This window comes from Aegilops tauschii, chromosome 7 (genome assembly GCF_002575655.3).
Source record: "Aegilops tauschii subsp. strangulata cultivar AL8/78 chromosome 7, Aet v6.0, whole genome shotgun sequence".
NCBI lineage: Eukaryota > Viridiplantae > Streptophyta > Magnoliopsida > Poales > Poaceae > Aegilops > Aegilops tauschii.
In genome coordinates this window covers 27,592,118-27,608,091 of record NC_053041.3, presented here as the reverse complement: position 1 = coordinate 27,608,091, position 15,974 = coordinate 27,592,118, and positions in this window count along the sequence as shown.

The following is a 15,974-nucleotide window of genomic DNA, read 5'->3' as shown; positions in this document are numbered from 1 at the left end:
CTACTGTTAAAGGGGAGTTTGAGTTCGTACATGGCACGTCTAACTCCCCTCCCCTTGACCCCCATATGAAAAAAACATCTGCCCCACTTCCTCATACGCACAAGAAAACCCACCTCCCTTGCCTCACGCAAAAACGAAAAGAAAAGACAGAAAAAAGATCGTCCACCTCCCTAACCCCTCCCCCTCAACGATAATCCACTGCCTACGCACTGCCGGGCTGACATCCTCTGAAACAACGACACCCCTCAGGATTTATCCGATCGCCATCGTGCATCCTCGGAGGAGGTGCCCAAGGTGCGTGTGTCAGGGTTGGTCCGGTCGAGAGGTAATTGTGGGAAGAGTCTTCAACCGATCGATGTCCCTTGTACCATCATCTGCCTATCCATGCATTATTTCCATCAAGGGACGAGTGTTGCAGCCGACGGCCAGACGAACACAGATGGATCAACCTAGCCTCCACCTACCTAAGAGCACAAAGCGAGCTTCCTGTAGACTTTTTTCTTTCATAATTACATGTTAACCAATCTCAAAAAATTACATGTTAACCACATACATTCACGAATGTACAAACTCTCAGATTTTTGTTAATATCAACCTAGTGGTCGTGATGGTAGGTTCGTACGTCATTTGGTTTGGTTTCGCATGCATCCATTAATGCCCAAAAATTCTCTCAGTTATCTCTTGTCCAATTATTGCCTTGCCCACACTTGCATGTAATCAACTAGCCAAACTAGTTAATTATGTGTGTTAATTAGCCAGACAGTTAATATGTCCATTTAATTTGGAAAGTATAATCGAGCGTTGCACGAGAGGATCATTCTAATATGAAGAGTATCATTATCTGGACGGAAGGATCACATCAATTATGAAGAGTATCATTATTTGGATGGAGGGATCATGTTAATTATGGAAAGTATTATTGAGCATTTGAGTAGGATAACTATAATTGTGAAAAGTATTATTGTTTGGACAGGAGGATCATGTTAATCTATACCAATATAAAAAGACCCAAAGGGGTAGATCCAATTAATCTCGGCCATCAAATCATGTCAATCCAACGACCTAGACTACTTCAATGTCGAGCGCTCAACACGTTTAGCGTGCAATTAATTTCATGCCAAATATAGTGCTAATTAATCACATAATAACACGCAAATAATATCCTACTTAATATCCGCATGCACTTAATATACTTCCAAATTAACGTGCATTGCACGTACACATTGACTAGTTATAAAAGTATCATCGAGTGTTTAACGAAAGGCTTACATTAATTACGAAGAGTATTATTCTTTGGACCTGAGTACCACATTAATTGTCAAAATTATTATCGAGACTTAATAGGAGGATCACATTAATTATTAAAAATATCACCAGTCATTAATGCAAATCAATTTGGAAACGAAGCACCTACTCAGTTTGTAAATCAAGCAATTAATGCAATTAATTAGCCAAACAATTAATTACATATATAATTAACTAAGTCCATTTAAGTAGGGATTTTCACACCAAATTAATTATGAAAATCGAGCCATTAATGCAATTATTTAATTAGTCAGACACATAGTGATGCAAATAATTAGTAGTAGAAACTTTTTTTTAAATTTGTCATTAATATTAAACCCTTGATCCCCCTTATGAAAAAAACCATCCGCTAACACCTCCCCGCACGCACAAGAAAACCCACCCCCTTGCCTCACACAAAAAGAAAAGAAAAAAACGATTTGGAAACCAACCACCACATTACTTTGGGAATCAAGTCATTAGTGCAATTAAGTAGCCGGGCCAATAATTACGCATGCAATTAATCAAGTCCATTTAAATATGGATTTTTTGTGAGAAAATCAATTTTAAAAGCAAGCCATTAATGCAATTATTAATTAGTTAGACACTTAATTAAGGATGCAGATAATTAATAATAGGAAGTTTTGTCAACCATGTCTCTACTTTTAAAGGGTACGTCCAACTCCCCTCCCTTGACCCCTCCGAAAAATCCATCCGCCCCACCTCCTCATCCGCACAAGAAAACCCACTTTCTTGCCTCCCGCAAAAGCAAAAACAAAAAAATAGAAAAAAAGATTGTTCTCCTACCGAACCCCTCCCCCTCAACGATGATCCACTGCCTAGCGCACTGCCGAGCTGACATCCTCTGAAACACGACACTCCACAGGGTTGATCCGAATGCCGTCGTGCATCCTTAGAGCAAGTGCCCAAGGAGCGCATCTCAGGGTCGGTCCGGTCGAGAGGCAATTGCGGGAAGAGTTTTCACCCGATCGATGACCCTCGTACCATCATTTGCCTACCCATGCGTTATTTCCATCATGGGACGAGTGTTGCAGCGGACAGCCAGATGAGCACAAATGGATCAACCTAGCCGCCACCACCCTGAGAGCACGAAGCGAGCTTCCTATACACCTTTTTTATTCTTTCACAACTACATGTTAACTGCACACATTCACGAATTGTACAAACTCTTGGATTTTTTAACATCAACCTAGCGGTCGTGATGGAGGTTCGTACGTTATTTGGTTTTGCTTGGTTTCGCATGCATCCATTAATGCTCAAAAAATCGTCTCAGTTATCTCTTGTCCAATTCCTGCCTTGCCCACAGTTGCATGCAATTAATTAGGCAAACCGGTTAATTATGTGTGTTAATTAGCCAGACAGTTAATATGTCTGTTTAATTTGGAAAGTATAATCGAGCATTGGACAGGAGGATCATACTAATATGAAGACTCTCATTATTTGGACGGAAGAATCACATTAATTATGAAGAGTATCACTATTTGGACAGGAGGATCATGTTAATTATGGAAAGTATTATTGGGCGCTTGATAGTAGGATCACTTTAATTAAGAAGAGTATTATTTTTTGGACAACAGGATCATGTTAATTATAAAAGTATCATCGAGTGTTTAACGAAAGGCTCATGCTAATTACTAAGAGTATTATTCTTTGGACGTGAGTATCATATTAATTATGGAAAGTATTATCGAGACTTAAACAGGAGGATCACATCAATTATTAAAAGAATCATCGGTCATTAATGCAAAACGATTTGGAAACTAAGCACCTATGGGCATGTACAATGGTTGATAAGATAGTCTTATCTTAAGTTTTGCATTTAATCTAGAGATGACAAAAAGAGTCTACAATGGATCATCTCTTAGCCTTATCTTCAATAACTAGCAATTCCTAAAAATGTCGTGAGACATATTGTGCTAAGAGATCATCTCTTGTCTTCTCAAGCCTTTTCTTATGAGGTCTCTCTCCTCCACCTCATCATTTATCCTACGTGGCACTCTTAAGATAGTACCATTGTACATGCCCTAATCAATTTGGAAATCAAGCGATTAATGAAATTAATTGGCAAGACAATTAATTACACATGTAATTAATTAAGTCTGTTTAACAAGGTTTTTTGTATGAAATTAGTTATGAAATCGAGCCATTAATGCAATTATTTAATTAGTCACACACATAATTAGTGATTTAATAGTAGGAGATTTTTTCAAATTTATCATTACTATTAAACCCTTACACCCCTTGTGAAAAAACCATCTGCTCCCACCTCCCCACAACACAAGAAAACCCATCTCTCTTGCCTCGCGCAGAAACAGAAGAAATAGAAAAATGATTTGGAAGCCAAGCACCAAATCAATTTGGGGATCAATTCATTAATGCGGTTAATTAGCCAGACCATTAATTATGCATGCAATTAATTAAGTCTGTTTAAATATGGACTTTTTCGTGACAAAATCAATTTTAAAATTGTGCCATCAATGCAATTAATTAACTAGTTATGCACTTATAATTAAAGATGCAGATAAATAATAATAGGAAGTTTCTTCAACCATATCTCTACTATTAAAGGGAATTGGAGATTGTATGTGGTACTTCCAACTCCCCTCCCATTGACCCCCCTACGAAAAAGCCCATCCGCCCCACCTCCTCATACGCACATGAAACCCACCTCCCTTGCCCCGCGCAAAAATGAAAATGAAAAATAGAAAAAAGCGCACTGTCGGCTGACATCCTCTGAAATAACGACACTCCTCATGGTTGATCCGATCACCGTCGTGTGTCCTCAAAGGAGGTGCCCAAGGAGCGTGTCTCAGGGTCGGTCCGGTCGAGAGGCAATTGCGGGAAGATTCTTCACCCAATCGATGTCCCTCGTACCATCATCTGCCTATCCATGCATTATTTTCATCATGGGATGAGTGTTGTAGCGGACGGCCAGACGAGCACAGATGGGTCAACCTAGCTACCACCACCCTGAGAGCAGAAAGCGAGCTTCCTATAGACTTTTTTTCACAATTACTCCCTCCATTCCTTTATATAAGGTGCATTATTTCTGGCACGGTGATCAAGGCACATAAGTATAGACAATCCAGGACGAAATTATCCTTTTCTATTAGTTGATTAATGGCAAGTAAATCATTTAGTACAGGAAGGAAGAGATACACACAATCAGGAGAGATACTTTCCTTTTTTCTCTACAATGAGGATACCTGCAATCGGGGAGAGATACTTCACTTTTTATAGAGAGTCAAGAATGGAATTACAAGGAATTAGAAGAAATGCACCTTACATTGTGGAATTTTATCAAAAAACAAATATACCTTATGTAAAGGAGCGGAGGGAGTACATGTTAACCGCATACATTCACGAATTGTACAAACTCTTGGATTTTTGTTAATATAATTGTTTTTTAATGGATACGTGTGTGAGCACACGTTCCAAAAATTATCTAAGCAATCATTCTTGATACCAAGTCATGCATGTCTAATTTGTGAATTTTATTTTGCAACTCAAAATTTTCTTCATGATTTACCAACAACGAAAGTAACAAAAGTGTACATTTTTAAAAAGAAGTAGGCTTAACAGACTATATTGAGGGGCATAATTGGATTAAGAGTTCAGACCAGAGATGCTTTCGTAAGTACATGCATTGTAGCCCATAGCACCGCATGGGCGTTCTACTAGTATAGGCTAATTTCCCAACTGGCGCACACCGCCTCTGGGCTGGCCCAATTAGCTTTTTTCTCTTTTGTGTTAAACTACAAAAAAAACAACGCGAGTGTCGTGGGTTGAACTACCGACCTCTTCTTCAGTTTGAAACGGTGAAACCACTAGGATGCATCATCGGGTATGACCACGTACCTCTTTTCTTTTTATTCTTTCTACTGTTCGCGGTTCATTGGATGCTTTTCTGAGAAGTTTGTGTACCAATTTTTGCTTGAACTTTTTTCCAAATTCGATGATGCTTTTTTTCAAAATCAATGAACCCTTTTACAAATCGATGAACTTTTTTCCAAATTCAATATTTTTTTCAAAATTAATGAACTTTTTGTAAGTTTTTGAACTTTATATCAAATTCGATAAACTTTTTTGAAAACTCAGGAACTATTTTTAAGTTTGTGAACTTTTTTCCAGAGTCCCGTGAATTTTTTCAAATTTGATTAGCTTTCTAAAAAAATCCATGCTAGTAAACTTTTTTATTGCAAATCTATGATTTTTTTTTCAAATTTACGTTTTCTTGTTTCAATGGTTTATGTGGGTATAGAATTTTTTTAATGTTCCAATAAAAGAAGTATTAAATAGCTTTGTCGGCGGATAGTAGACAACCAAGTGGTTTAGGTCCAGTTGTTAGTGCCCCGCCAATTTCATTGGTGTGCGGTGTGGGTTCCAATCCGGAAAATCCTATTTCACGCTCTCTGCGTCAAAGGGTCGACCAAACGCACAGGACCGTGATCAATTGGGCCGGCCCTGCTCCCACTGTACGCATAGCTAGGCAGTTCCGGTTTTGGGAACTTTCCAGACGGTTCACAACTAATTTTTCTGGTTTTCCTGAATCAGTTTCTTTCTTTCTTTTTGTTTTTCTGTATCATTTTATCTTTTTTTCTGTTTCTTCCATTTTTGTTTCATATTGAACAAATTGTTCAAAATATTCCAAATTGTTTGTGTGTCCAAAATTTGTTCGGCATTTAAAAATATTGTTGTACTTTAAAAAATTGTTCGATGTCTAAAAGTTTTTTAGTGTTTTACAAAAATAATTCAAAGTTTTAGAAAAAAATTTCATTATCAATTTTTTGTTCACCAATACAAAAAACAAAAAATGTTCACATTTTCAAGAAAAAAAATCAGATTTTCAAATTGTTCTCCGTTTCATATTTTTTTCCTGAAGTTCAAAAGTTGTTCCCGTTTTCAAGAGTTTTCACCGATGCAAAAAAAATGTTCGAAAAATTTATGCTTCAATTTTTTGTTCACATATATAGAAAATGTTTGCATTTTCAAAATTGTTCAGGATTTCCCCATTTCTCTCAGTTTAAATTTTTTGTTCTGAATTGAAAAATTCGGCCTTGTTTTTGAAAAAAATCACTAATTCAAGAAATGGTCACATTTTCAGAAAGTGTTCGATAATTTTGAGTATTATTGACGTTTTAAAAATGTTCTAAAAATTTAAGAAATGTTTCGAATTTATAAATTTCGTGTTTTAAATACATTTTTCAGAATTTGAAATGATGTTTCATTTTTTCTAGTTTTTTACAAATTCAAAAAATGTTCACATTTTATAATGCTCAGGAATTTAAATTTTATTTCATAGTTACAGATAATGATGAGACATTTTCAAACTTATTCGCGTTTGTTAAAAATTATTTGGAACTTCAATAAAGTGTTCAAAATTGAAAAATTGTTTGCAGTAATTTTCAGTTTACACCGCTAAATTTAGTTCTTTAGAGTTCGCTCTGCTCATTATGTGAACAATACTCAATAGCTGGACTGGTTACCTAGTAGCATGCACAAGCTATAACTTAGTGGTTTGAATCCCAGCTCGCGCAGCACATTTGTTTTTGCGCATTTTTCGCCCGACAGCTCACTTCACTTCAACTCAAATGGACCGGCCTGCTCGGGCGCGTGCCATGCGAAGGGCCGTCTATTTGCCGCGAAATGCGACGAATAGCAGCTACCTTCGAATCCCACTTCTATCAGAAATTTTTCGTTCATGTCACACATGTAGGGCTAGGCTACATAGGACCAAACTAGTGGGGGTTTCCGCCCTTTCTTGTACGTTCTTCCCAGGTTTTTTCCGTTTGTTTTTCATTGTTTTCATTGGGTTTTTTACTTCTCTATCTTTTGTCTATGGTTTTCTTAATTTCTTTCTCGGTTTTCATCAGTTTTTTCTTCTTTTTTCGGTTTTATTTATTTCTTTATCATTTCTCATCAGGTTTTTTGTTTCCATTTTTCATTCCTTTTGTTTTATGATTGGTTTTATTATTCATTCTCCTATTTTGTTTTTTTTTTCTTTTCATAATCACTCTACAGTTTTTGTATATCTCAAGAAAACATTTATGATACACATTTTACATTTTTAATACATATACAAAAAAATATCTATACACATTTTCTACATTTTTCAAATGCTTGATTAAAATTTTCAAATATATGGATAATATTTTTTAAATACATGGTCAACATGTAATCTGTACACACTTTTATGTTTTTCAAATGCTTGAATAACAGTTTTCAAACACAAGATTAACATTTTCTAATATATGGTCAACATTTTCTCTATGCACATTTAATATTTTTTTAAATGCTTGATTAACATTTTCTAAATGACATATTAATATATTTTTAACACATGGTCAACATTTTTCTATGCACATTTAACATTTTCCAAATGCTTGATTAACATTTTTGAAATACTTGTTCAACATTGTTTTCAAATGCTTGATTAAATTTTTTTATATAAATGATCAAAAAATTGATCATTTTTTCAATACATGGTCAACATTTTTTCTATTCCCGTTTAACACTGTTCAAATGTTTGATCAACATGTTTCAAATACTTGTTCAAAAAAAATAAATGCTTGATTAACATTTTTATATACATGATTAAAAATCATCATTTTTTAATATATGGTCAATATTTTTGCTGTACACATTGAACATTTTCAAATGCTTGATCAACATTTTTCAATACTTGTTTAAAAAACTTTCAAATGCCTAACTAACATTTTTTCAATACATGATCAAATTTTTTATATATTTTGTATACGTGATAAATATTTTTTCTGTACACATTCAACATTTTTGAAATGGTTTCCATAGAGTGATTTTGGTTATATATTTAGAATTTTTAAAGTATAAATAAAAAAATAAAGAAAAATAAAGCAAAAATGGGAACAGAAAACGTTAAAAAAACAGAAAAAGGAGGATGTGGCCTCCCGCAATCCTGGCCGGCCCATCTCGGTCTCCCCTTCAGCGAGGTTTCTTACCCTCTCGCTGAAGGCGAGATATAGCGGCGCTCTGTCCGATGCGAAGCTGGACCAAGCCGCGCGAGCACGGCCTGAAAAAAGTGAATATTGAAGCATTTTAACCATGCAAACTGGGAAATCATATGCAACTTTAGGAAATGTGAGTAAATGTTTATAGTTGCTAGTTGCTACCGTGGCAACCATGTTACGGCAACCGGCATCATGTTTCCTACGTACACCCTCTGCTTTCAAATATAAGACGTTTTTGTAGTTTAAATTAAACTATCAAAAGTCTTGTTCATTTAGAAACGGAGATAGTAATAGGTTTTCTGAGGAACCATGTCTATTTGGTTTTTAAGTAGAGGTTTTAAAAACACAGACAACAAAGCCAGGATGCATGATGATAAGTTCTTTTTTTTCTAACTAAGTTTATTTGGTACGTGGAGAACCCTTTTCGTGGGGGTGACTGATGCGTGTAAAATCGGCCGTACGCGGTCGAGAAGAATCTCATGCAAATGCATGTGGAGAGGAGGACGACAGCGATTTGCGATTGGCGACTAATTGACCTCCTCGTCACGCGCTCACGTGTGCCTTCCTCGCGAAGGATCGATGGATGGATGTGCTGCCATCCTAATTTGCATGCCCAACTGTACACGTAATTGGCTAATCTCTGGGGGTTAGCTTCGCCTGGTTACCAATCGCTAACCCAGGGACGCACTCGACCGATCGCAAATACCGGGTGCAAGTTTCACGATTCTTTGACCGACCAGCCCAAGCCAGCAACTGTACGTAGCGGCAATTCTGGCGTTGGAAATGAGCATGTGGATCCATGTAGCCGCCCTTCTTCACTCGGAAGTCTTTACTTGTACACCGGAACCGAATTCCCACGGCGTTCTTTTTAAATTCCGATCTTCAACTGTTCTTTTTTGTTCGAGTGAATTTCACTTGTACTCTTAATTAAAGATTTTTTTTCCTACAAGAAAAGACAGTGCCGGCTCGCAGAAAAAAAAGATAGAAAATGACAAGACAATGCCCAATTTTAATTTAAGAAAGCTCTCAAATGGTGGGTACAAGGTACTGAAATAACAACTTACAAGCAACATGAACAACAAATAAACAACGGAAAATAAACAAATAAACTAGCAAAATGACGAAGTAGCCACCACGGATAAAACACCCGAACTTATGAAAAAAACACACAAACTTCAGGTGGAAACACAACTAACAAATATGTAATACACCTCATCTGCTCCAAGCGACTCATCCACATATCGAATGTCGCCGAACCGTCGACAAATGGAGTTGCTCACCCTGGAGCAAGAATGAGTCACCATTGGATATTCTTATTCCGGACCGCCTCATTGTGTCATTTAATCATGGGTAGTACACAATTTGAGATATATTCCGATCAACATACCCTATATTTAGCAAACTTGTTGACACTGTGTGGTTCTCCTTTTCAAGAAATAGTTTCCAATCTGACAAGAAAGGCCCACCGGTCAAACTGGCGATGAATTCCACGGGGATCACATTCGTAAAATACACAACAATAGGTGGATTATAAAAATGAAAGGCAAATCTATAATGCTGGGCCACTCAAGCCAAGTCAATGAGTCATCTCGAATTCTCGATCTCGCTCCGTCAAGAGACAGATCCAAAACCCATGACGGCTAGGGTTAGGGTTAGGATGTTGTGGTGGCATTTCGAACGCGATTGAAGCGACGACATAAAAATGAAGTGAAGGGGATGTATCGATCAAGGTAAGACAACCTCGGAGATGAATACGTTGACGACAAAACATTAATCTCCGAGTTGAGTTCGAGCGAGTGTCAAGGTCGAATGTTTTGTCGTCTTGTTTACATATGGCCCGCGAGTAAGCTGCTGCGAGGGCAACTAGAACATTATCTCCAGGAAGATACGTTTCAGACTAACCATGCACCAATTCTTACGCATTTCCCATGAAGTTTTCAGTGAGAAATGTTTGTTCCTCGCAACAGATAAACATGTTCAATGCCTGCCGTTCAACGAAGATATTTTTCCTAACTTAGACAATGTTTTGAAACTAGCAAAATGTCAAAGTATCCCTCCACCGCCGATAAAGCACCGGAACAGTATTGAAAAAAAACAATCTTCAGATGGAGACACAACTGACAAATATGTAATATGCCTCGTCTGCTTCAGAAAAGCGAGTTGTCCACATATCGAAGGCCGCTGAACCATCCACGGATGGAGTTGCTCACCTAGAGCAAGAAAGAGTACCAACCCCGATCATCATGGGATATTCTTATAACTTCCACCCCACTACACCATTTAACCATGGGTAGCACAAAATTTGAGAACTATTTTCATCAACATACCCTATATTTAATGAACTTGTTGATGCAACGTGGTCCTTTTTCAGGAAACGATCTCCAAACTGACAAGAAAGGCACACCCATCAGGTTGGCGATGTATTCCATGGGGACTACATTCGTAAAATACACAACAACTGGTGATGGGGTGGATTATAAAAGGAAAGGAAAATATGTAATGCTTGGCCACCCAAGCCAAATCAACGAGTCATCTTGATCCCTACTCGGCCAGGAGACAGATGCAAGACCGTGATGGCTAGGGCTAGGGTTAGGGTTAGGATGGCCTCGTAGCGTCTTGAAAGCGATTGAAGCGATGATGAAAAAAATGAAGTGAAGGGGAATGTACTGATCGAGGTAAGACAACCTCGAAGAAAAATGTGTTGACAATGAATTATTCGGCCACAAAGGCCACAACTACAACATCATCTCAAAGCAGGAACATTTTAGGCTAACCATGCGCCAATTCTTAGGCATTTTCCATGAAGTTGTCAGTGAGAGTTTTTTGTTCCCCACAATAGATAAACATGTTCAACAGCCGTCAATCAATTGAGACATTGTTTTGAAAACTAGAAAAATGTCGAAGTAGCCCTCCACCACAGATAAAGCACTAGAATGTATGCAAAATAATAATAATACAATCTTCAGGTGGAGACACAACCAACAAATATGTAATACGCCTCATCTGCTCCAGAAAAGTGAGCCATCCACACATCGAAGGTCGCCGAACCGTCTATGGATGAATGTGCCCACCCCAGAGCAAGAATGGGGCCCCACGTGGACCACCAATGGGATATTCTTATCCCGGCCATCCCATGGTGCCATTTAATCATGGGTAGCACACAATTTGAGAAATACTCTCAACGGCGGACCCTATTTTAGCAAATTTGTTGACACAGTACGTCCTTCCCTTTTAGGAATCCTCCTCCAAACTGAAAAGAAAGGCCAATCCTTCAAGCCCGCAATGAGTGCCAAGTCAATGAGTCATCTCGAATTCTCGATCCCGCTCCGTCAAGAGACAGATGCAAAACCCATGACGCCTAGGGTTAGGGTTAGGATGTTGTGGTAGCATTTCGAAAGCGATTGAAGCGACAACATACAATGAAGTGAAGGGGGTGTAATATTCAAAAAAAAGTGAAGGGGGTGTATCAATCGAGGTAAGACAACCTCGTAGATGAATGCGTTGACGACAAAACATTAATCCCCGAGTTGAGTTCGAGCGAGTGTCAAGGTCGAATGTTTTGTTGTCTTGTTTACATATGGCCTGCGAGTAAGATGCTGCGAGGGCAACTAGAACATTATCTCCAGAAAGATACGTTTCAGACTAACCATGCACCAATTCTTAGGCATTTCCCATGAAGTTTTCAGTGAGAAATGTTTATTCCTCGTAACAGATAAACATGTTTAATGCCCACCATTCAACGAAAGATATTTTTTCCTAACTTAGACAATGTTTTGAAACTAGCAAAATGTCAAAGTATCCCTCCACCACCGATAAAGCACCGGAACAGTATGAAAAAAAACAATCTTCAGATGGAGACACAACTTACAAATATATAATATGCCTTGTTAGCTTCAGAAAAGCGAGTTGACCACATATCGAAGGCCGTTGAACCATCCACGGATGGATTTGCTCACCCTAGAGCAAGAAAGAGTACCTGCCCCGATCATCATGGGATATTCTTATAACTTCCACCCCACTACACCATTTAACCATGGGTAGCACAAAATTTGAGAAATATTTCCATCAACATACCCTATATTTAATGAACTTGTTGATGCAATATGGTCCTTTTCAGGAAACAATCTCCAAACTGAAAAGAAAGGAACACTGTCGGTGTCAAAACCGGCGGATCTCGGATAGGGGGTCCCGAACTGTGCGTCTAAGGCAGATGGTAACAGGAGACGGGGGACACGATGTTTACCCAGGTTCGGGCCCTCTCGATGGAGGTAATACCTTACTTCCTGCTTGATTGATCTTGATGATATGAGTATTACAAGAGTTGATCTACCATGAGATCGTAGAGGCTAAACCCTAGAAGCTAGCCTATGGTATGATTGTTGTTGTCCTACGGACTAAACCCTCCGGTTTATATAGACACCGGAGGGGGCTAGGGTTACACAGAGTCGGTTACAAGGGAGGAGATCTACATATCCGTATTGCCAAGCTTGCCTTCCACGCCAAGGAGAGTCCCATCCGGACACGGGACGAAGTCTTCAATCTTGTATCTTCATAGTCCAACAGTCCGGCTAAAGTATATAGTCCGGCTGTCCGAGGACCCCCTAATCCAGGACTCCCTCAGTAGCCCCTGAACCAGGCTTCAATGACGATGAGTCCGGCACGCAGATTGTCTTCGGCATTGCAAGGCGGGTTCCTCCTCCGAATACTCCATAGAAGATTTCGAACACAAGGATAGTGACCGACTCTGCAAAACAAATTCCACATACCACCGTAGAGAGAATAATATTTCCATAATCTAATCTGCTGACAGCTTTTCTTAACGTGACGTTCTGCCGTGGTCTGGTCATGACGAACCGTTTTTCCGAGCCTGCCACTGCACGTGTTGCGAGGCGGTTTTGTTGGCACGTCTTGTCGAAGCAGAGATCGTGTCCCTCTTTTCACGGGATTCTCATCAATACGGGTGTGGGTAACCCAATCGTGCCCGCTGGTATGACTCCTCGATTTTAGGCAAGTTCCAGACGGTCGTGCGGAGGGCGCTTGATATTCACCCTCTTTATAAAGGGTCAAGGCCTGTCCTTTTCTTCTTGCACTCGATCTTTCCCCTCTCCCACCTCGAATTTCAGCACCCAAGGCGGAGGCTAAGCGCTTCGGACCTTCAATCATGTCCGGATCCAACCTTCAAGGCCGGTGGGTGGCCTTCTCCGTCACAGAGGAGGACATCAAGAAGCTAAGAGAAGGCAGGCATCTGACCACCGAAATCTCGCACAGGCTGCCTGCTCAAGGGCAGGTCATCCCCACTCCCGAACCTAACGAGAGCGTCGTATTTGTTTCCCACTTCCTCCGAGGGCTAGGCTTTAGTCTTGATCCCTTTGTTAGAGGGCTAATGTTCTATTACGGGCTCGATTTCCATGATCTGGCTCCGGATTCCATCCTTCACATCTCCTCGTTTATCGTCGTGTGCGAGGCCTTCCTCCGCATCGCCCCACACTTCGGCTTATGGCTCAAGACCTTCAATGTGAAGCCGAAGATGATCGATGGGCGACACGCAGAGTGCGGAGGCGCCATAATAAGCAAAGGCGTCGATGCTCCATGGCCAAAGGGATCCTTCCCCGAGATGTCCAACTTATGGCAGCGGGAGTGGTTTTACATCACGGCTCCCCAAAGTACTAAGTGGGTAGCTGCCCCTGCCTTCCGTCCGGACCCCCCGCCACAACTGGCGTCATGGGTCAACAAGGGGCTAGACTGGGGGCTGGCTAATGACGTGCTGGCATTGCAGAGTCGCATCCGGGATCTCCTCAAGAGAGATGTCAGCCTTGTCAAGGTAATGCAAGTCATGCTAGTTCGTCAGGTCCTGCCATGCCAACGTCGATCTCTCCGTATGTGGGAGTTCAACCCGGAAGGACCGCGAACCATTCAGCAATTCTTCGGCATGACGCTCGAAGAGATGTACAGGTTGTTCTCCGGATCACGAATAAAATGTCCGGACACCACCGAGGATGCGGGCCTAAACTGCAATCGTCCAGACACCCAAGTAAGTAACTCTTCGGCCGAACATGCTGTCTCTTTATTTATCACAACATCATTCTGAAACGTCGGTCTTTGACCAGGACTGGATAAAAAAGGCGAAGATGATCAGGTGTTCGGCCCCCCTTCCCGAAGGCTCACCGGATCATGTACTAGCCAGGATGCTTGAGCTTGCGCCTTATCAAGCGCCATCAGGGGAAGATAAAGGGAGGAATAAAGAAGCCGAAAGCGGGCCTCACTCATTATTCATCCAAACCGGGGGAATTAGTGCCTCCGCGAAGGAGGATAACCGGGGAGAAGAATCTAAAATTCCCTCTCCCCAGGGAAGGAAGAGGACCGCCTCTGAAGACTTGGAAACAATGGCCTCCAAACGAGGGAAGAAACCTTTGTCAGGGGGCCCTACCCCGGAGGATATCCTTACCGCACAGTGCCCGCAAGGGGACCAGCCCTCCACCAAGCTGTAAGTAAACAAAAGTACTTTATAGTAAATATATCCTACTTTATTTCCGAGGACAATAACCGAGACGTATGTCTTGTAGTTCGGATCGTAGCCCTTTTCGACAGAGTTCTTCTTCGGGGGATCTTCTTCCGGAGATGATGGAGAGCGAAACGCCTCCCCATGCCTCCCCGCCTCATGAGGCGGACGACCCAGAGGTGTCATCACGAAGGATTTCTCCTGATCCACCAAGGCCAGAAGGTGACCCTTTGGCCTCCCGAAGTCCAGAGTATTCAGCTCCTAAGGGGAGCAACAGAAAGAGTCCGGAACTGTCCGGTGCGCGACCAGACGCACTGATGAATCTTCTGGAGCAAGCGGCTATCTCAGAAGCGCATCGTACGTTAATGGGTACGGTGGTTGAGAGGATTTCATCCGCCGAAAGCGGGTTGCATGAAGCTTTTATGAGCCTGCTGAGAGGCTTTGAGGTACGCAAAGTAATATGTATATTTTTGACGGTACCGCATATGCTAGGTGTGCCCTATGCAGATAGTAGCCCCTGAGACTCTGGTTGCTGTCGAAAAAGACGACAAACAGAGGATCATAGTCCCAGGTAATGATCATGCCGCTTTCATGTGCAGGCGGCTGAGGGTCCGGTGGCTAGCTGGACTGGTGAGTTTGCCGAACTGAAGCGGCAGCTTGATGCGGCAGATGCCGACATCGTGCTTGTAAACAGGCGGCTTGACGAGGCACAGGGTATGTATTCTCCGGTGATCAACATATATTAAGAGGAGCATGATGCTAGTATCTATAATATGCTATGACTGCAGATGGAGCTGCCGCCGTGGAGACCCTTCGGGCGGAACTTGCCCGAGCCAAGGAACAAGCCAGGAGGAGTGATGCGGCCGCCCTAAAGGCGGTCGAAGAGTTAAGAGCCGAACAGGCTGCGCATTGCCAGAGAAAAAAGAAAATAGCCAAGATGGCTGTTGAGTTAAAAGATGCCGCCAACCGTTATGAGCTTCTTGAAAGGGAAAGTCAAACTAAGACGGCGGACCTGGAGAAAGCCATGGTAGCAGCCAAGGAAACCCGCTCTAAAATCAGAGCGGTGAAGGAGGAGCTACGTCAAGCCGGAGATATCACGGCTGGGAAGCCCTTTTTGTTGCGGACGAAGTTCGGAGATCCTAAGTATGCCCTTCTGGATCAATTATGGAGTTCTGCGGACACGT